The sequence below is a fragment of the Herpailurus yagouaroundi genome, unplaced genomic scaffold, assembly GCF_014898765.1.
Source record: "Herpailurus yagouaroundi ecotype Mexico unplaced genomic scaffold, PumYag 140, whole genome shotgun sequence".
NCBI classification, from domain to species: domain Eukaryota; kingdom Metazoa; phylum Chordata; class Mammalia; order Carnivora; family Felidae; genus Herpailurus; species Herpailurus yagouaroundi.
Window position 1 is genome coordinate 39174540 of NW_024412395.1, and position 23356 is coordinate 39197895.

General features: G+C 38.9%; 2 long non-coding RNA genes across 2 annotated transcripts in view; both read right to left on the bottom strand.

Annotated features, from left to right (window-relative positions):
• Window positions 1-1115: 1115 nt before the first annotated feature.
• LOC121030246 (uncharacterized) lies at window positions 1116-6223 on the bottom strand. The gene is made up of 2 exons (XR_005790135.1): window positions 6076-6223; window positions 1116-1276 (listed from the first exon to the last, which is right to left on the bottom strand). It is a non-coding gene; the product is annotated as an uncharacterized LOC121030246 (long non-coding RNA).
• Window positions 6224-11593: 5370 nt separating this feature from the next.
• The window catches only part of LOC121030582 (uncharacterized), a 14999-nt gene continuing 3236 nt past the window's right edge, over window positions 11594-23356 (bottom strand). Inside the window, exon 2 of the long non-coding RNA XR_005790305.1 lies at window positions 11594-12667. This is a non-coding gene — a long non-coding RNA (uncharacterized LOC121030582). The remainder of the gene's footprint in view (window positions 12668-23356) is intronic.

The window sequence follows — 23356 nt, forward strand, 5'->3', positions numbered from 1 at the left end:
ACTGTGATTTTGATTTGCATTTCCCTGATATCTATTTATCTTTAATCTGTTAAATAATTGACACAGCCTAAAAATTATTGGAAGGGGTAGGCTAATGTGTGAGAAGCATAGGGGTCAGCTGAAAGGTAAAGCATAGAGGCAAATTCCTTCTCCCAAATCATTTGAATGAGATTCAAAATTATTTAAAACTTCCAGGGTGGCCCAGAAAATCCTCAATCAAATTTTAGGGAAAACCAATCAAGTCCTGAGATAAACTCCCATGAAAACAAAAAGATACTAGTGGACTGGCCCTTTCATGGGAATTGTTGCTATAACAGGAGACAGATTCTCTGTATAAGTGTTTCTACATTGATCAGTCATGACCCTTGAAGGAAACAAATGTCATATTCAAAGGAGGCAATTAAAAAGTGTTTAGTAAAGGAATCATTTACAGAGATATGGGCAGGGTTAGGGGAACTAAAAAGCGACAGGGAAGCACCTAGAAACTAGCAATAGTGCTAAGCCATTTTCACCCTTAGTTCTGAATGGTCCAAGGCAGGATACAATATTCTCTCAAAGCCATTGAAAGCTATAATTATGGGACAGGAGCCACCAGAAGGAACCATTATCTCATGCAGAAGAATGCAGCCAATATTAAAACTACCTCCCAGATCGAGTATGAGGAGGAAAAAATACGCTGATCTTTCCTTTTTCCCACACCGTCATTCTCCCACCAATGCCTCCTACTGGTCAAACTCAACCGGAAGCTGAAAAGCAAAGCAGCTTGTGTATGAGATGCAGAGATATTAGAATCTTAGGACATAGAACATGGCAGGGAAGAGAAGAGCGGATAATGGATCTGGAGTGGCAATGAGATAACACAGCCAGGGAGGAAAGGTGGTAATGTGCTCTCCGTGTGGAACAGAGACAGTGGAGGTACTTTTCAAACTGTCTACCTTTGACCTGCTTTCCCAAAGTTTCTGGTTTTGATGGGGGTAACGGCAACACTGAAGTCCCCCTGAAGCAAGTAAGTTCAATTCCAAGTGGCTCTACAATCAGGTGGGGAATCAAGCAGTGAAGAGGAACAAAGAGACACGATTCAGTCACAGGAGGAAATAAAAACACTTCGGCACCACTTAGAAGTTGGGAATTGGTTGATTGCATTCTCTAGATTTCATCTGTTACCCTCTGACCTTCAACATTAGAGTTGGCAGCAAAAGAGGAACAGCACATTCCAGGAAAACACTTTCTGATGGCCAGGGCAGAATGTTTCCTACTGCAAGGATGACATCTATACCTGTAAAATAAGAACAAATGTGACCGGTCCTGAGTGACAAGAAAGTGCTCTGAGAAGTTTCTGAGTACATCGGGTGAGGGGTGGTCCATTCCAGAGAAGAGAGATAATGGAATTCATGCCTTCTGAATAGATGGGTTCTTAGGTAGTATTTGGAATCACTGTGATGGAGCTACTATTTACAGTCTAAACTGTAAGTCATGTATCTTACATCAACTCTCTCTCTCTCTGTGTATATATATTTGTATTATATATATATTATATATTTATATTATATATATTATATATTTATATTATATATATTATATAAATATATAATATATATTTTCTTTTGGTGATGGCAATGATGCGTGAGTATAATGATAATTTAAAATTTTTGTTATCTCCCACACTTGGTTTGATTTTTAGATATATTTTCACATTAAAAACGAGGTTCAAAACATAAGGTCTATGGTTTTAATTCTTTCAGCCAGAATCACAGTATCACTACAAAGATGTTTTAGAACACTGATGAGTTTATTTATTTATTTATTTATTTTAATTTTTTTTTTCAACGTTTTTTATTTATTTTTGGGACAGAGAGAGACAGAGCATGAACGGGGGAGGGGCAGAGAGAGAGGGAGACACAGAATCGGAAACAGGCTCCAGGCTCCGAGCCATCAGCCCAGAGCCCGACGCGGGGCTCGAACTCACGGACCGCGAGATCGTGACCTGGCTGAAGTCGGACGCTTAACCGACTGCGCCACCCAGGCGCCCCAAACACTGATGAGTTTAAACAAGGAGGAAAGTTTTCAGTGAAGAGTTAAATTTGAAGGTTGGTGGCCTATAGGCTAAGAAAGGGGCTGTTGCAGATAGATAAGATCACGCGAGGGTGACTGCAAGAAAAAAATGAAGGAATATTCAACTTTAAAAAACAAAATAGAACAAAACCAGAGTACATTTCCTTTCTTTTGTCTTTATACAATAAATACTTATTTTCAGTGGAAATCTCATCAAGCCGTCAAGTCAGTTGATTTGAGCTGAGAATCTGAATTCTCAAAATAAAAGTTAATCCCAGCCATATTACCTGCCATGGAGATTTCGTGTTCAATAAAAAGAGCCTTGCTCTTTGGGTACCTCACATCTCTGTGAGGAGTTTGTTCCTAATCTTTATTTCCTCCATCTACCTCAAGCACAAAAGATCAGATGGCAAGCAGCATTTTGTATCTAACATCTAAGTAACTGGCATAGTATAGTGTTTCACTTCTTCAGAGGATAAATATGCCAGGAAATCAAATCGTTCTAACATAGCCCCACACTAGCAACACGTTTCCTAATTGTTGGCAAATGTGCGTGTGTGTTTATAACACCTCACATGGTTTCATTTAGAAAAACTGTATTGTGTGGGTTGTTGTTTTTTTTTTTTTTTTTTTTTTTTTTACATACATATATAGGTGATCCTGGTAATCACCACTTTACATAAGCATGTGTACTCTTCCTTCATTTTTATGCAAATCCTTTCCACAACCAGACAGGTGCATTGTCTGCTTTCTATTCATCATCAAGAAATCCAATAACTTGGCTGTGTACCTACATCTGGTTAGGGTTTGACCCAATATGTACTTGAATGTGGATTTCAAACACACGCAGGTGTTGAGCCTATCAGAGCTACTAGCAATTGGAATCTCATTCACCCCTGCAAAGGCAACCAGTGATTTAAAAAAAAAAAAAGAAAAAAAAGATTATAATTTGGACTTCGATGCCTAGGTCTTTTGGTAGGGGGAAGGGGAGGGGAATTTGTTTATTTAATTACTGGAGCACCACTGAGAACTAGGTTCTCTAAAATTCTGTTATGCAGCGAAATGTAGCTTCATGTAACTTTTGAGAACTGACATATAAAATGAAAAAATTGAATTGAATTTCAAAATCAAAGGAAGACACACAGCCTATGTTTGGTAGTGTATTTTTCACAGTGTTTGCCTACAAAAGTGACCTTCTCAATGGAGCACAGAAGTCAGGAAAGAGCTGGACTCTGGAGACAAGACAACAAGCCGTCCATAACAAATGGTAACATTGCAGCTCTTCTCCTTCGCCAGCACCCTCTCCCCACCCCCCCACCCCCCAGTGTGCTTGAAGGAGGACACGGATGCCACTACATATAGGCAGCTATTAATCAAAGAGCCCCTTTTGGATACTCACATGTTGAGAAGATTAAGGCCTATTTTTAGTTTTCAGGGAACAGAACTGCTAACACATAAGGTCACAATCAGTTGCTCTATAGCAACGAAGATTTACATGCCCACAAGAGAGAGGAAGTAAAAAACAAGAAAGGCCAAGATAGCTTTGAAAACTGTCTGTTGTCTCATGGCCATGCAAACAGCTTAAAAGCCTGTGAGAATGGAGGGGGGGAAATGGACCGCCCATATATCAATGACCAATTTATAATCTTGTAAATGTGCCCTTAATTCCTAAGGCAAATTCTGTTGGCAGCGTAGGGATTTGGAAGGAAGAAAACCACTTTGTACCTACAGCAGACAGAAAAAGGGAATAAGGAGGGAAGGAAGTTCTAAAGGGAGTGTTGACAAGGCATGGGCTCAAAAATGACTGAAAAAGATATAATGAGCTCATACTGGGCACTAGAAAGGATGAGAGAAGAGGACACACCACAGGGGGAGAAACAAACAGATTTAGCATATACTTTACACCAAGGAGAAAAAGGGAGGGAGGGAAGAGAAAATGTGGTTTGTCATTATAGAACATCCTTCTGGCAGGCTAGACAGAGTATGCTGCTTCTGGAATTGAGACAGAAGCCAGCTCCTTCCCCCTGTGTCTGAATGGCACATAGCTCACTCCTCCCTGAGGTCCAGGGAACATGTCAAGGCATCATGAACCTAGGTCAGTGAAGAGCTTCCTTACATAGGGAGAGCTTTCTAAATGATAAACAAAGTCCACTGAAACCTCTCAGGGTAAAGACGACATCTCAGACAATTATTATGAATTAGAGAATGGCAGACCTGGACTAAAGCATGGGATGGAACTGAGTGAATTTGGTAGATATTTAATTTGCTTCATTGAAGGCTTTAACTTGAGAACCGTAGGAATGCGCTAATTTAAACCCAGGAAATCTGTCACAAGAGATAGAGATTAATATGATCCACTGGTGCCCACTATAAAGATTTCGAACCTATGAGCGCAATAAAGGAGAAGGAAGTTCAATCCAATGGCCAGGGGTGACTAATTCCACCCAAAAAGACACCCAGATCCCACAAGTCCAAAAGGCATGTGACTCACTCCGTTTCACTTCTGCCCATTATTACCATACCAACCCTGTTTCTTCACCAGGCATTTTTGTAAACCATCTTAAAATCTCTAAATGTTCTTTTCAACGCTGGTGGCCTGAAAAGCGTTAAAACATTTTCAGAGTTGTCTGAACGGAATCCAGAGGGGCTCTGACATGGGTAGAGTTGATTCTGTAGGTAGCATTCACAATTCTTTTAAATTATTGTATTTCTTGTTTTATGGATCCTCACGATTTGATGTATCCACGACATTCAACAAACATTTATGAAAAACCTACTATTCTAATTATTCTCCCAGATGTTGGACTAAAAGAAAGACAGAGATGAATAAGAAGAGATCTCTGTTCTTGAAGAGTTTGGAACAGGCAGAGTTAAAAAGTATCAGTTTCTAGTTTAATGGTTGGTAGTGTTTGAATTAAAAAAAAAAACTCTCAGCATTATTTCTTTTCCTGACTTATCCTAGGGGTGAACTAAATATTTAAGTGTATTATAAAAGATCATATTCTCTTTACTATTTTTTTCTTTCACCTGAGAATTCCCATCAGCATTGAAACTGGAAACACACTTTGTGGTTTCTCCAAATTTCACTGACTTCAGCATGTTAAAAAGAATACCCGAAAGGCAGATATGCTTTTCTTCTATGCTACTTCTCAATTCTTTCTTCCCTTCCTTCTGCTTAGAAAAAAAAAAAAATCTTATAACTCTAAACTGGTCTCCTGCTTGGATTAATTTTCTTCACCAAAACAGTGACCATTGTCAAATGCCTCACATCTCCATGGAAACTGTTTCCTTGGCCATAGACAAAGGTCTGCCTATAATACAATGCCAGGAGAGTGTCTGAGGTTGTAGACCCCTTGTTTAAAAAGCACAGTGCAAGGGTATAGTGTAGATTTTATATTATTTCTGCCTGTCTGCTGCAGCTGGTGGGCCTTCATTCCAAAATAATATTTTTTCAAATGAAGTAGCAGAAAACAGCTTTACATTTTTGTTATCCCTTCCAGCACAAAATAAAAAATGCCTGTGCTGCCACTACCTGATTCAATCAAGTGGAGTACATTCGATACCCACAGGCTACAAGTGCTGGAAAAGCTGACTTGTATTTTAATTAATAATGTGCTACACTTTTTCAACAGCCAGGCCTTTGGCAATCTGATTTGCTTTGTTCATTATTTGCTGTAAACAATTTTCAAACAACATGTAGGCAACTCTATTTCTGAATATCTCCTGCTAATTCATAACATTAACAAAAACGTAGAGGAGATATTTTTTTCTTACTTGTAAAAAAAAAACCCTAATTAAACTTTAATCATAGCCAATAGAGACTTTGAGATAGGAATATTGGGGTTCATATGTTCAAAATATAAAATTAAATATTTTAATACAAAAATAGAACAAACATTACACACACAGACACACGCACACACACACACACATACCTCTATACATACATATATATATATACCTTAACCTATAAATATATATATTTATACATACATATATACACATACATATATACATATATACACATATTCTGCCAGTTCACTAAAGTACATATAACCAGGATGAAGCATAGGCATTAATTAAAAATCTGGTGACACAAAATGGAAAAAATTCCATAGTTGTTATTCGGTATGGTGCTATGGACTGAACCATGACTCTCCCAAATTTAGATGCTGGAGCCCTAACCCCCATGTGACAGTATTTGAGATAGCACCTTTATAGACGTAATTAAAGTTAAATGAGGTCATAAAGGTTGGGGCTTGACCCAATACAATTCATACTCTTAGACACCAGAAAACTGTATCCATGTCATGTGAGGGCACAGCAAGGAGGTGGCTGTCTGCAAGCCAGGAGGAGAGCTCTTAGCAGAAACTGACTCAGCCAGCGTCTTAATCTTGAGTTACTCAGCCTTTAGACCTATGAGAAATAAATTTCTGTTGTTTAATCCATGAAACTTATGGTGTTTTGTTATGGCAGTCAAAGCTGACTAATACATGTGGAAAAGGAAATTGAAAGTGTTGAATAACTTGCGTTATATTAAATAGAATATATATACCTCCTCACCAAATAGAAGTGATGGGCATTGGAGGGCACTTGCTGGAATGAGCACTGAGTGTTGTATATAAGCGGTGAATCACGGGAATCTACCCCAAAACCAAGAGCACACTGTATACACTGTATGTTAATCAACTTGGCAATCAGTTACATTAAAAACAAAGAAAAGAAAGGAAAAAAAAGGGAAATGAATGGTTAATCTTCATTTCCACAGGACCAGACCTTCTGAGAATAGCATTAAAGATTAAGAAAGAGGACTTGATTTAGACACGAAGAGTAACTTTAGAATTAGGGACATATATGGAAAGAATAATTTCTTTCCTTTGTATGGAGCTTTACAGATAGCAAACCACCTTCCTACAAGTTGGCCTTCCATCATCCCTATAAATGCAATAAGAATTAGTATGTCTATCTTTAAAACGAGGAAACTGATCAAGACTACACAGGTTATCACTGGTGGCACAAGAAACAGGGGATGAAGGATATACCTGCGGAAAAAGGATTAGAATCTTTCTGGCCACGAGTATAGTACATAATGAGAGGTATAAAAGGACCAGTTTCGAAGTCTACTTTCCAAATATGCATAGCTTACAAGAAGAATTTGTTTTTAATTTTCTCCTCGTTTAACTTTACTTAATAGTATATTCCAAAATCAATGACCATTCCCATCACATTAACATTATCTACCAAATAAAAACTTCCATAGGACAACAGTGACTATAACTATAGCTGAGGTGAACTTGGGTTGATATCTTCAAACAAAAAACCATTAATACATTTATTAACCTGTGAATATTTCACCTAACAGATATTCAATAAACATCTATTTTGTTTCAGACATTACGTTTAGTGCTGAGTATATAATGGTGAAGAAGATAATTATGGCCCCTACCCTTAAGGAGCTGATACCCATTAATGCTAGTTCCAGTAAGCCAACATGTACTGAGAATCTATTAGGTAGCAACCATGAGATAGACAAGAAAATAAATATGGAAAAGTAAGATTTGATGATTGTAAGAAAAAATGATAAAAAGTTTTAATGCAGTATAATTACGATCACGTAGAAGTATGGGCTAGACACCATGGTTTCATGAAGTCAGAGACAGTCAACTCTTCTCGTGAAGGGGAATCAGAAAATACTTCATTTGAATTTTGCAGAATGAAAAGAAGAGCACTAGGTGCAGATTGTGAGGAAAGGCCTTTCGTTCAGGTGTAATAGCTAGCATAAATATATACAGGTCAAAATAAAGAGTAGGACCGGAGCAAAATCTTTCAGTTTCACATATTTTCATCTTTTTGGTAGATGGGTAAGGTGTAACCATGGATATATTCTGAGGGATAAAGAGCAATGAGGCTGAAGGTATAAATGGAACCAAATCATAAAAAGCTTTAAGTGCCACAAAAAATAAATTTGCTTCGTTTTATAGGAAATCGGAAACCACCGTGGAGTTGTAAAGAGAGTGCTGAAATGATCAGACCTGTGTTTTTGGCAGATCTCTAACAAGAATGTGGAAAACAGGGTGGACAAATGTGAAACTGGAACCCAGGCGATATTTGGAATAGTCAAACTGGGGTTAATAAGGACCTCAACCAAGGCACTGACAGTGAAAATGAAACTCGTTTGCTGATACGGTTAATCACAAAGATCATCCAGCTTGCTTTCTTATTTTACGAACAAGACCTTCTTAGCCAGAGAGAACAAATGACTTATCCAGTGGCACATAGAACCAAGCTTAGAGCTCGGATCCCCTCATTTCCATTCCACCCCACCGGCCTCAACGTGGGAAGGCCTCACTCTCATCTTTATCTTATTTCACATAATGATAAGCACCTGACTTTCCAGGTCATCCTTCTCTTGGTCTTTTCATAGACTTCCACTCAAGCCTGATGCATTGATGATCACATAATTAATATACAACACAGGTGGAGACTGAAGGATGTCCATGCCACTGAAAGCTGCTTCTTATTTCTGAGGGCTTTCAGTCTTAAAATAATTCATGAGCTATTAAGTGCAGGCACGAAAGCTGTCCCGTACCCAGCCAGTCACACAATGTCACATCAGTTGAGCCGGATCCAGAACAGAGTCTGAAGAGAAATGGTTCCTCAGGACATCGATAGCATAGAGTCCCTGTTGTCCTAAGAGAAGCACTTGGTATAACTGGAACCTCTTTTAAGTCAACTGGTATATTTCATAGCAACTCACATCAGCCTTAGAAATCAACCCACTTTGAGTAATAGTCAAATATTCAAAGTTATTGCCTGGGGTTATAATCTACGTTCCTATGTGTGAGAACCCTGACAAATACCTTGGCAATTTAACTTTAGATCCGTCATTTAAATTTTATCTGATCCTCACAGAGCATAATAGTACTTCAACTCCCCATATTCGTATCACTAGAGTTAAAAACATTACTTCGTATTGAAAAGAGTTGTTACCATTGGGATTCCCAAACTGCCCCCTGGAGGTCCAGCTGCTCAATCCATCTGCTGAGTGTAAAGGCATCTCTCTCACTTCAACTAAGTGTGAGAATAGAATAGTATTTCCAGGGGCGCCTGGGTGGCGCAGTCGGTTAAGCGTCCGACTTCAACCAGGTCACGATCTCACGGTCCGTGAGTTCGAGCCCCGCGTCGGGCTCTGGGCTGATGGCTCAGAGCCTGGAGCCTGTTTCCGATTCTGTGTCTCCCTCTCTCTCTGCCCGTCGCCCGTTCATGCTCTGTCTCTCTCTGTCCCAAAAATAAATAAACGTTGAAAAAAAAAATTAAAAAAAAAAAAAAAAAGAATAGTATTTCCAAATTCTTGATAAACACGAATCTTTGGGATTTGGGAATGAAACTTCGGAACCCCTGCAAATTCTTGAGAATTCTCAAAATCATAAGTTATTCTTATATTTTTCATAAGATTTTCTTTATGTGATAGTAATGAATGCCCATAATAATAAACATGAATCATTCATGGATAGGGTTACACTAAAAGTTTCAGAACTGTTCTATTAAAAAAGGATATAATAATAAATGAGTGTTTTATTCTGATCTAAAACAGATGATGAACTAAGTGATTTTCTTTGTTTCTTAAGATACTTTCAACATTTTGCATACTTTTTACTTGCTAGTGTGAAAATCAAAAATTGTTTAATACCCAAAAATTATGAAGTTTAGTATTATTTACAAAGAACTGTAACTGATAGAGTATATTCAAACACTGAAAATGCCAGTGAATATTATTGAGAGGTATTTGAACACAGTAACATTCTAATCTCCTAGCAAGGTTAAAGGCACTGCACAGAATCAAATGTTGAAATTACCAATTTAGGAACTCATTTTACTCCCCAAACTTGTTTATTCTTGGGGCATCAATCACAGGATTTAATATATACTATATGTATAAACTTCTATGGGGCGCCTGGGTGGCTCGATCGGTTAAGCGTCCAACTTCGGCTCAGGTCATGATCTCACGGTCCGTGAGTTCGAGCCCCGCATCGGGCTCTGTGCTGACAGCTCAGAGCCTGGAGCTTGTTTCCGATTCTGTGTCTCCCTCTCTCTCTGCCCCTCCCCTGTTCATGCTCTGTCTCCCTCTGTCTCACAAATAAATAAACGTTAAAAAAAAATTTTTTTTAAAAACTTCTAAATATTTATTTCATTTGTGAGATTGATGAACCAGTAGATAAGACAGTATCACAAACACGTTTATAACCTGGCAGCCAGTCTGTAACTAGGGAAGCCTGACTCATTAGGATTGTGACCACTTCTGTCCTTCTTGCTCTAGCCATCATTCCAGGAAACATTTTTCTTGGACTTCACATCTCAGCACTTCCTACCCTTGCTTTTTTTTTTTTAATTTTTTTAACGTTTATTTATTTTTGAGACAGAGAGAGCCAGAGCATGAACGGGGGAGGGTCAGAGAGAGAGGGAGACACAGAATCCGAAACAGGCTCCGGGCTCTGAGCTGTCAGCACAGGGCCCGAAGCGGGGCTCAAACTCACGGACCGTGAGATCATGACCTGAGCCGAAGTCGGACGCTTAACCAACTGAGCCACCCAGGCACCCCAGTTCCTACCCCTGCTTTTGACTTGAAGCTGCTCCAGTAACATTTTTATGTTGATTGTTCAACTTTAAGTCCTGTGGAATTACAATACTTTTCCCCATTTTCCGGATTTCTAAACTGATCTTTCTCAGTATTTGGGATTCAGAAAAACATATGATTCTCCCAAGAAATACCAGGACAAATTTTTGCATGGTGACACTGAAGCCAATCATCTCTTGGCAACCTGAAGTCACAACAGACATCAGCCATCACAGTAACCGAACCCGGACTTTGAGAATGTGAATGGTGAATTGATGTCTGCAGGGTATTAACATGTTCAGAAGTCAGTGATTTACACTCAGAGAACATACTTTTAATTTCAATGAAAAAAAAAATACTTGCATTTCAACATTACATTAGCCAGATGACTAGAGGAGTGATTACTTTTTAAATTTCAGTCATTGCTCATTATTTATTTTGGAATGAGAAATCAACAGATATTCATGATACTTAGTTGCCCTGACATCTGTAAGGATAAGATGAATTTCACAAGTTATTCACTAAGTTTATCTCATTATAACAGATACAAATTATATTGCTCAGCTACTCAGAGAAATTTTCTAACCTTCTGTAATAGATGAAGTACATAGATAGAATAACTATTATAGGATTCCCATTGCTCCGAAGAAAAGAGTTTGGCTTTTCTTAAGTTTACAAAACCAGCGTAGGCTCTGTAATCTCAACAATACCATTCTGGTCATTGTTGAAATAATTCTTGTGTATTTTTCATGGATTTACCTGGGTGCTGAATACAAGAGATAGAGACCAAGGACCTAGTACAAGCACCTGACACAGCACCGTGACGTCTGGTTCACAGTAGAAAAGGGAACATCTCCATCAGGATCTCTGCTCTCTGATTAATGAGGAGGCATTCATTACAACTCAGGAACAGACAGCACCTTCACATACTGGGAACTTAATTTATTAGTTTAAGGGGCAGAGGTTAAGGAACACAACAAGAAAGAGAAAAAAAAAAAGGAAAAAGAAAGGACAAGAAGACAACTGGAGCAAAACAGAGACATGGAGTTGTAAACATAATGGGCTTAACAGTAATAATAATGACTTCTAGAATTAAGCACATATTTTAAATAAGTATAAAACCCTTTGATGATTAGAGTCTAAATATTAATGATTCAGCCAGATGTGTTATTTTAAATGTACCCATGCCACTTCCATTTATATATATACGAAACTGACGGTATTCTGTTGAGAAAACCAAAGAATATGGGATCCACTACAAAAAAACAGAATTTTTTGGAAGCCTTTACTTCCTACTGCCTACATAGCTAGTGTCTCAGTAGCCAAGCATTATTAGACAGGATGAGTCACTTTCAAACATGACCATTCCTTGGGTCTGGATGGAAACCAGAGCTGTCTGAATGCCAGAGACCCAACATAAGGTTGACGATAGAACTGACTTCTGTTTGCATCACTTCTCTCCCCGGATGAAACAATTCTCCAAGAGAGCTGGGACCTTTGCCATATCGTCTTCCAAAAGTGTACACATCACCTCGGACAGTTCAAAGTGCAGTTATTCAAAATCTCTTAGTTTGAAACAAATAAATGTATTTCTTTGGAGGATTCCTGTATAAACTCTCACATCAGCCACGGAGTTTATTATCACTGCCACAGCAATGTGATGTCATTTTAAAGTACCACAGCTTTGCCAGACACTGGCTAACCCTTCCCAAATCGATTTCTTCTTCTTCCCCAGAACACAGCTAGACTGTTTTCCAAACTTTCTTACAGTTGGGTGTGGCCACTAAACTAAGCTCTAGTCAATGACTTGTGAGTGGAAGTGACTGACCTACAAAGCCTCCCACACAAGGTCCTTCATGCGTTTCCTCTTTCTGCCAGCTCAGGAAGGGGATCTCGGCTATGTCTGGGTGCCATACTTGAAGACGACGAAACCACAAGATGGAAGAAGTCCGGCTTCTTGAGTCACTACTTAGAGGAAAGGCATCCACCAGTCCAGAGCACCTGTTTTGGATTATACCAGACCAAAATATCAATTTCTATTGCATGTGTGCCATTATGCATTTGTCACTGTTGTTAAAGGAGCTAGTGTAACCTTAACTATTACAAGAGTTATTGTGATGTAAAACCATGCTTTATCACCCCGTGTTCAGAGACTTCATATCATCTGTAAGGCCAGCGTGAATCTGCACTAAAACAGACATATCACTCATGCACCATCACATTACCGCTTTTAATAATTAATTTAGAAAATGAAATTAATGGTTGCTCACCACTGAATTTCCGGGATCCCCTCTGCCTTATCTCGCTAGTTAAGTGATAGGCCTCGGGTTTATTTTTTTTTATCTTTCACAGCGTGCGATAGTCAATGCTAGTCGATAGCGGTAGAAAGAAGGTCGTTAAAATCCTGAATATTATTTATTCTTTTGAGATTTATTATTTTACTCCGTATTCAGTATTTATACTTCCACAAAGGTGAAAAGAGCTCAAGGACATCAGAAGTTAATCCAGTCCAAAATCAATACAGTATGGATATGTATTTCCTCAGAATCAAACAAAAAAACTTTGATTTAAAGGTAAATTATATAAAAATATAGAGATAGAGATAGAGATAGAGATACATAAGGTTTTTAAAGCATCATCAAATCACTTAAAAGGATAGCTAATATCTGAGGAAGATAACTAAGATTATTTTGTAATACCGAGGGAGCTCACACTTTACAAGAAAAATGCACAGTTCTAAAGTGATCATCCCAAACTGCCAAGCAGCAGAGTATAATTGACTAATCTTTATTATTTATTCTGTCATCTTCTTCCCTTCGGTAAGTGTTTTGTTTCAAAAGAAAGAGAAATGCTATGGAAACTGCTTTTCCCTTCTCCAAAGAGTATCTGTAAGTCACATATGTTATAATACATTTGCATTCTTAAACAAATAGAACCCAGACAAACAAATTAAAAATGATTATTTATGCCCTCAGAAGCTGGGTTAGCCCGAAGTGCCAGCAAAAGGTCAACCATTGCCTCCAACTCTGCTGCGGATACCCTGACCGGGAAGCGCCATTGATAATGACCCCTCGGCTGTAGGGCTTGAAGACTTAATCATCTGACATGCAAGCAGCCCGGGGCGTTCGGAGCTGGCATTTTCCTTCGTGAGATGTACACAAACAATATGCATTTTAAACAATTCAAAGCCCCGGCGCCTAAAATAGACCTGGCACCGGGCCCCTCCGCAGGAGCGGCTTCTCACCATCTCAGCTCGCACGCAGAGGCACATGCCGGGGAATGTGGGGCTGGCTGCGGCAGCTGGAACAAGACGCGGCGCACCTACCGTTGGCATCTTCCCCACATTTCAAGGCACGCCTGTCATCTGTATCGTCGGAAACTTAATTGCAGGGCGCTGTAACTCCAGCCTCTTTGGAGAGGAATTGTTACGCGTTGTGCCGAGAAGGAAAACTCTCTGCTCAGAAAATTTCACCCTTCTCTTCGGCGCGACACCTGAACTGAAGGCATTTGCACGCAATGGCGTGGTTGCTGTGTCCCCGTAAGTGGTATCGCTAGGTCTTCGTGAACGGAAGCGCGGAACATCGGGAGGGTCATTTCGACTACCCCTGAGGTTCACCCAAGGCCTCCGGAGAGCGCTTTCTCCTGATAAAACCGAGGCAAAGAAAAAAGCTGTGCATCTAGAATCTGCGTTTTCTGATGCCGGACAGGAACATTTAGGAACGTTAGAAATGAATATCCGCGGGGGGAAAGAATCCTCAGAGCTGATCAAAACGACTCTCAGCATGTCAGTTGGAAACCTATGTTTTAAAGAAGAAGAACCATTTCTCTTTCATATACAAGAAAAAACGAAAGCCATCAGGGGCTTCTTCTGTTTAAAATGCCAGTTTCGTCTCGCGACCAGAACTACCAAAACTCCTACCTACCACTTTCTAGACGGTCAGTGGGAAACCTCCCTCCTTTAGCTCATGTCGTTAGCTGAGTTGCACGTGGCCTGTGATGCCATTCTTCCATCCAGGAAATGAGGAGGGCTTACATTCTGCACGCCATGCAGACACCCCAGAACTGGCCAACCGAGCCCAGATGAAAGGCCATGAGTCAACTTCAGCTATAGGGCCATTTGGCAGGAAATCACTATTGGTAGTCGTTGGTCCCACCATTTATTCATTTAAGAAACATTTTCAGAGCTCGGTGCTATATTTGGTGGGAAGATGGCTCTAGGGAAAAAGAGCCAGCCAGATGTGTATGCAGATGGCCAAGGCAGGCAGTGCTGCACGTGCTATGGAAAGATTCACCCTGGGGTTATCCGTCACAGGTATTTGATGCTTGTTTTGCTATCGAATATTTTACAGAATTTATTTCATCCACTGAAGGGTTTAATCTTAATAAAAAGAGAGGGAGACAAAAATAAAACAAAACACACCAAAAAACTTCAAACCATGAAATGTGATGTCTCTCTCCTATTTTTTCCATTGCTCAACACCAAGAAAATGAAACCTTTCTCTTACCATGTGTTGTGTTTTAATAAACTGTACATTAGTTTCATTCAACTGCTCCAGCCCCTGGCTATCCACTTTTCTGTATATTAGTTTTAAATACACATTGCTTGCAATAACGCTGTAGCAGGAGCTGTGCCTCAAGTGAAGAAATGGTTAGGATTGCTTTACATTTGCAGTCCCATTGAAAACATTTATTCAATCAAAGGGAAAAATAAATGTGGTCCCTCAGCTCTGTCAAGTATAAACTGTTATTGATCCCCTAAATGAAATTTGTTCATGCTGATCGATCAAACACATTATCTTTTTTTCCAGTCTATTACCAGCAATTGGAAACTCTCAAGCGTCAATAGTTGTTTGACCACATACAGCTGTAAATTTAGACGATTGCTTTCAAACCTGAATTATTTCTCCCCATCCATCTCTCCCAAAAAGTGATGTCGACATCGAGCTGATTTCTCTCTGAGCTGACGGTTAAAAAAATAATTGAATAACATGTTGACAATAATTGGTGTCTCTCCCGCTAAGCTACAAGGCAGGGAAGAGTGGAAGCTATAAAACACGCTTTAGTGACAGCAGACTCAAAGCCCTTTTCCCTTTTCCTGGTCTCCTTACACTGGGGGCCATCTCACCTTCCTTATACATTGTTAACCACATTTGACACAGAATCATTCATTATTGAACTTTCCTCCTTACACGTTCTGTTAGCATTGGTTGGCTTCTGACTTATTACACTACTCAAGTCTCACGCACCTTACATGACAAACTAATCCACTAGGAGCGCAACCTCTCCATAGAACACCCGATGTTCCTAGCATAGGTGGACTTTAGAGGAGTTTAAAGTTCCACTGGATCTCGAAAAGCCAGTCTGACTTGATAAAGGCAATGGATTCCATTTATTCACCCATTTATTCATTCAGCAAGCCTGCTAGCCATTCATTCGATCATTCATTCATTCATTCATTCAAGTTCATAGTTCTGCCTTCTATTTTTTTAGACACCACTATAAAATGGCCTATTATATCATAACACTTATTGCACTGCAAATCAAACTGAATTTCCTGCACACTTAGTGAAGTACAGTACAATAAGTCAATTACATGGATGTTGAGCCTGGCCCCGATACTAACACCATGTATTAAGTTCTGTAGTCATAACAAAACAAATCTGACAAATCCCAGATCAGATCTATATTGTCCCACCAAGTTATGAATCATTACAGATAACCAGAGGACCATAAGCATTTGTGTAAAATAAGCCAATGATTTCACCCCCACTTCAGCAAACAGTGAGACTGCCACTGTCTTTATACTATATCTCAATAATGATGTACTTACATCTCACAGAAAGAAACCATTGCTAATGAAAATTCTATCCATGAATGGATACATGGGTTGGGCTGGTTCAAGTTCTGTGAAGCCTTTTCTCCCCTATTTCACAATTTTACTATTTATCAAAGCAAATCTGCTTCTACCTTAGACAGTAAAATCAGATTCTCGCCACTAGTTTCCAATCATCAACTCTCTAGAATTCACGTTACATCTTCAAAAAGAACTTAATTTAGAATAGATTATATATATATATTTTTACAGTAACTTTCACCTCTTAATTGCCATCATTAGGGACCTACTTTCTACCACTGTCAATATCATACATGTTTGTCTTCCGTCTTGCTGATAGGTAATAATTTTCCAAGTAAGCTTAGGGGAGCAGTGATTCTTTATTAAAACTAATAAAAGAGGAAATCGCAGGTTTTTAAAAATTAGTCTGGAAATTATTACTGACAAGTCTGTCTTGAATTTCTAAGCAGAAAAGAAACAGTGGGGAGTTAACACGACTTGTCACCACAGCAAGCTACTGGTTTTCCTGCCTTACACTTCCGCTTGTGCCTTGTACAAGTAAGTTTTAGCAGGTGCCATTCTACTATTGTCTGAAGCCCCATTTTGCTTATGAGTGATAAAGGTAGGAGAAAACATAAAATGCATCGACTTATAAAACCATATTTCAATGATGGTTACTAATTATAAATCTTACTACTCCTGACACAAATATGATAAGAAGTAAGTAATAGATACCAGGAAAGAAATCACTCTATAAGAAAAAGCATTGTGGAATGATAAAGGCCAGTAAAAGAATATTTGTATTTCATTAGAAGCTCACAGTGAGACTAGAAATAACTACAAGTATTAGAGAACCATATTCTTCTTTCATCAACTCAATTCACCTTTGGATTTTTGTTCTGTCTTCCATTTGGGGAAGTCTCAACTGGTAGACAAAATGTAGTTGCTGGAGAGAGGTTTTTAAGAAAAAAAAAAAAAAGGCAATGTTTCTGACTTGTTCACCACCTGTCTGAATTCCAAAGTCATTGTTCCTTCTACTTTCTAGGGAATTCACACAAAAATGAACTTCATCTTAGCTCTATTAAACCAATTATCAATCAAGAAATACTCTCGGAGTGAATTCCCATAACATGATGAGTGATATGAAGCTTTATGATTTCTGCTAACTAGGACAGAAGCATTTGATGTGACATATACTTTACCTTCAGAAATGGCGCTATTCATAATACAACGGGAATAGGGCACTTTAAAATTAATATTGACAAATATTGTACTGAGGGTTTCTATAATGTTAAAAAAATACACATTTCAGAAAGTCAAACATAATTCTCATTTTCTCCTTATAGGAGAATCCATTGCAATTGAAAGTCCAAATTAGTTGGAAGTGATTTTCATGCTGTATTACTGGATGTGGGGAAAAAAAAATTTCTTGATTCCTCAATCTATTCAATCTTCTCCCTGTGTACTTAGTATAACCATTTAATTCTGGTGTATGGTTATATAGATGGGAATCCTGAAAACAATGACCAAAAACAAGACAAATATTCATAACGGCAACACTGAGAGCATATGTATAGTTCATTCTACTATAAGGAAATTCATATTCTTAGGATGTTCATAGTCACAAAAACCTTAGTTTGAGCAATGAACTATTTTAACTTGAACCATAACTATACAGAGCTCAACTAGTAATAATTTCCATCTAACCAAATATAGAAAGCTGCTGTTCAGCTCTGATTTGTTGTCTCTAAATGGTTTTTCAGGGATTAAAAGGAATGTGAGTATATGTTATGTGAATATCTAAGTCAGAGTGCCTTTGCATGGTAGCGTAGGGTGTAGGATTGGTCTTCCATTTATGCAGAAGCGTTGGTCTTGTTGAAGTAATAGCAATGTTTCCTTTAAAGTTAGGGAAAAAGGCTGTACAGACAAATATTAGAATTAAAATTACTTTCAATCATTGTGTATCTAAATCAACATCAGATTATCCACTTTGGATCCATCGTATATTTTTTAATGTCTTTTAATTTTATTATTATCATTTTGAGAGAGAAAGAGTGCGGGAGTGGGGCATAAGGGAGGAGAGAGAGAGAGAGAGAGAGAGAGAGAAAGAGAGAGAGAGAGTCTCCTCAGCAGGCTCCACACTCAGTGCACAGCCAGAAGACCTGGGTCAATCCCACAGCCCTAGGATCCTGACCTGAGTCAAATTCAAGTGCCGGATGCTTAACCGACTGAGCCACCCACGTGCCTTGGATTTGTCATGTTTCTTAATTGCTCAACAATAATCATAAATAATGCTTATTAAGGCACTATTTTAAGTGTTTGAAATGTATTCATTATTGCCATCTTCACAATAATCCTATATGGCATAATAACTTGTGTTGAGTCATAGGGTTCCTTAGTGGTAAAGCCAAGAATTGAGTTCAGAAAGGCTTGTTTTCAGAAGCCACTTCCTCTACCTTATTTTCCTTGTCATATAAAACAACATTAAGAAATGCTAGCTGTCAGATCTCTTTGCTTTTCAAAAGATGAGCTAGAAAACTATCTTTAACAAGTAAAAGGAAAACTGAACTTCTGATTTTGTTACTTTGAGAAGACTAATTACCTCCTTAAACAAGTGTACTTATCCTTCTAAGAACATGGCAAATTTATCCGTCTCTCACATTTGGATCATCTAAATTTACTCTGACAGTCAACTCAATGATACAAATTCGGGGATCCTTAGGGCCAAATGGGCCATCCAGGGATCCTGATATCTACTTCTTGCTCAGAGAATGCCTTCTAACACTGTCCAACAGGCTGAGCAATAGCTCTAAGACTCTGAGCAGCTTAAGAACATGGATAGTATCATGCTCATTTATGCCTCTGCAAGGATGAGCCCAGTGCTTGGGTCAATGTTTGGATGCCATGTGGTAGATACTGCAGTGTTTTGGAGGTTAATCTTGAGGATTCGATGTAATAATAATTATACTAAGCTAGGGGCCTTCAAATACCCAAATTCTGTAAGATTCCTCACAAAGAACAACAATAGCCAAATCAGAACAAAATATTACTATACTTAGGCCCTGGCAAGCCCTTAATAATTCTTCACGTGGGAGCTATTGATTATTACTAAAATGTAAACTATGACTTTGACTTAGAGGCCAAACAAACAAACAGGCAAAAATCTTCTGCTTCATCTTCCTATATACACACATAACTGGGGCTCCTTAACACTTGATCTCTCCTCTCTAGAATTTTCCCCTTACTTCCCAACAACTGTGGTTGCCCCTAAGTCTATCCTGTGGCTCTTTTGGCAGGAACACTGGTTTTGTTGTTGTTGTTTCTTTGTTTGTTTGTTTGTTTGTTTCTTGGAGTTTTGGCTGTTCCAAATAGGGCCAACTTTAGCCTGCTCCTCAGCTCGAAGTGTGTTAAAAAGAAAAATTTACCCATGCTACCCTCAGTCTAATTGTCTACCCTGCTTCAGAATCTGCCTGTTTTTGTTCATTTTCAAATCTCTATAGGTCACTGTGTGTGTGTGTGTGTGTGTGTGTATTTCAGAGTTTATAACTGCCACCTATAGGTACATTAGGTTCAGTAGGAGCTTATTCGACCATACCAGGATTGGAAGTCCTAAATTAAATGAAAATAAGTAAATAATGAATAAATAGCCAATAATGCCTCCTAGATATTCTCTACATACACAAACGATAACCAACCCCACCAGGAAATGAATGGTTGTTGAATCAAAGGCATAAGCAGCAATTCCTAATGGGGCTCAAATGAAAAGAAACTAATTTTAGTGGTTTGATGAACAAGCTCTATCTAATCTCTTAATTCTCTAAAGTAGACCAGTCACCTGGAAATTTCCTGACAAGACGTGCATTGCTATTTACCATTGTCTACCCATATCTATCATAATGCCAGCTACATAATTGCTATTTAATAAATATCTGTTGTATAAGTGAGGAAAATGACTACTAATAAATATTATAAAAGAATTGAACAAGGTAATAAAGAAAATCAGAGACATAACTCATTATTATATCTCAACTGAGTGTACATAAATAAATCATACATACAATAAAGTTCATACTTCATTCTGGATCTCAAGAAAAGAAAAAAGGAAATTTACCAACCCAGTCAAGGAAAGTTGAAAACTTCTGCAGACGGCTACAGAATAAGTCTGGTAAAAATAAGGTGACGATAGGAGTAGGATTTCTTAAAGAAGTTGAATTAAAAAGAAAGAGACCTATCCCCTCCTGAGAAAAGGAAAAAAAGAAATTAATTGGCTGATAACTTGGCGATACCTACCTTGGTATAAAATAAAGAAAAGGGCAGCAGAAACCTGCAGAGCTCTCTTCTTGACCCTAGGCATTTTTAATTTCCTAGAGAGTGCTTCCCACTCCCACACTGTTGTTTTGGATAATAAAAGGCCTTATGTGGTGAATGTGAGTCATACACATTTAGAGGAAGTAAAGTTTCAGGCAGTAATCAAGGCTTCAGTGGGCCCAGCAAGCTTCTCAGGCCACATGTGCAAGGATTTGGAGAAAAGTTATCTGAGTCCAGCCCAGAATAAAAGCACTAGCTTCTGTGGCTTTTTAAGTCATGTCAAAGCAACAAAGTAGCTGAAGTGTCCATCTGTGTCTTGGGTTATAAACCTAAAGTCAGTCACCAGAATGGGAGAGGAATGTTTCTGCAGTAGCAATTAGGACCCAGGGGCTGTGGAGCCCTGACTGGTTTGCAGGGTGGAAAGAGAGTTGCAATCCCCACAAGCAAATTTTGAAACCCTTGGCACAATGACTAAAACAGAAAACTTAGCTGAAACACCCCAAAGAGAAACCGCGGTCCTCCCACACCAGGTCAAGAAACAAATCCCAAACCTGATAGAGTGAAGATGTTAGCATCGCGTAGATGCAAACAGAGACAGAGATACTGTCTATCTTCCCAGAAAGATAACTGGATGATTACTGCAGTGAGTCTTTGGGCAGCTCATTTCCTCTTGCCACGGACAAGATTTTTCTCTGAAAATGAGGAGACCCAAGAAGGTGACCTATTAAATCACTTCAAGCTATGAAAAATTCATATGCTAAAAAATGATGGGGAAGCAAAAGACACAAGTGGAATATTGTATTTCCACTCCTCTGTAGGATGGGGCAACATATATTAAACACTGATTTTCAAGACATTTGATATCAGACAATGAGGAAGGCGATATTCGTAAGATGGAAACGAATAAAGTAAGCCCTGCCATTTTTCCAGCTCATAGCTTTGAGAGAGTTTGAGAGGCAATTCGAGAGCTCTAGAGATCTTCAGATGATTAAAGCATTTGACGGGGCGCCTGGGTGGCGCAGTCGGTTAAGCGTCCGACTTCAGCCAGGTCACGATCTCGTGGTCCGTGAGTTCGAGCCCCGCGTCGGGCTCTGGGCTGATGGCTCAGAGCCTGGAGCCTGTTTCCGATTCTGTGTCTCCCTCTCTCTCTGCCCCTCCCCCATTCATGCTCTGTCTCTCTCTGTCCCACAAATAAATAAACGTTGAAAAAAAAATTAAAAAAAAATAAATAAATAAAATAAAGTATTTGGCAAAGTATTGTCATACACGTGAAGAAAATTACCCAATAGTAAGGAAGGAATAACTAGAAGAAAGAGTACTCACACCAGGCCAGAAAAATTGCCTGTTCAAACCAGCCTCATATTAGAAAGTCTCATAATCCATGGGGCATTTAGTACTCAGACAAATCTCACTTCAATAGTGGGGTAAAATTAACCATAGATTAATACTGCTTTAGCCATGCCAAACATATCTTAAAAAGCAAGCTCTAAAGACATCAATTTCTAAGTAATTAACTGGGTCCCTGAACAGAGTTCAAGAATATTTATAGCAACATAAACATACCTAGCACAAGAAAAGGCGAAATTCACAATCTCAGGCATCCAATGAGATGTTATCAAGCGTGCAGAGAAGCAGGAAATATGACCTATAATGAGAAAAATCTACCGGAATAGACCCATAATTGACACATGTGTTAGAACTGGTAGAAAAAGACAGGAAAATAGCTATTATTGCCATGTCTCCTACGTTTAGAAAATGTAGAGAAAATTTTGAATGTGTATTTAACTTATTTAAAGTTCTTTTTTTTTTAATTTTTTTTTTAACATTTATTTATTTTTGAGACAGAGAGAGCCAGAGCATGAACGGGGGAGGGTCAGAGAGAGAGGGAGACACAGAATCTGAAACAGGCTCCAGGCTCTGAGCTGTCAGCACAGAGCCCGACGCGGGGCTCGAACTCACGGACTGTGAGATCATGACCTGAGCCGAAGTCGGCCGCTTAACCGACTGAGCCACCCAGGCGCCCCTAACTTATTTAAAGTTCTATGAAAAGAATACAAGTTAAATTTTAGAGATGAAAGGCAGATTAGACATTTTGAAAGAGAAGACTTGTGAATTTGAAGATATATCAATACAAACTATCCAAAATAAAATGCACAGAAAAAAAAAAAAACATAAAAAGGTAAATAGAGTGTCAGTCGGCAGTAAGCTGCCTGTCAACTTTAAGAGGTCAAATATGTCATTGGAGACTCCACAAAAAAGAGGGGGTGTGGGCATGACCGAAAAACAAAGAGCAATCGCTGAATTTTTTCTAAATTTAATAAAAACTGTAAACCTTAGGGGGCGCCTGGGTGGCTCAGTCAGTTACGTGTCCAACTTCAGCTAAGGTCATGATCTCATGGTTCGCATATTTGAGCCCTACGTCAGAGCCCGGAGCCTGCTTCAGATTCTGTATCTCTCTGCCCCTCCTCTGCTCATTGTCTCTCTCTCTCTCTCTCTCTCTCCCTCCCTCCCTTCCTCCCTCCTCAAAAAAAAAAAAAAAAAAAAAAAAA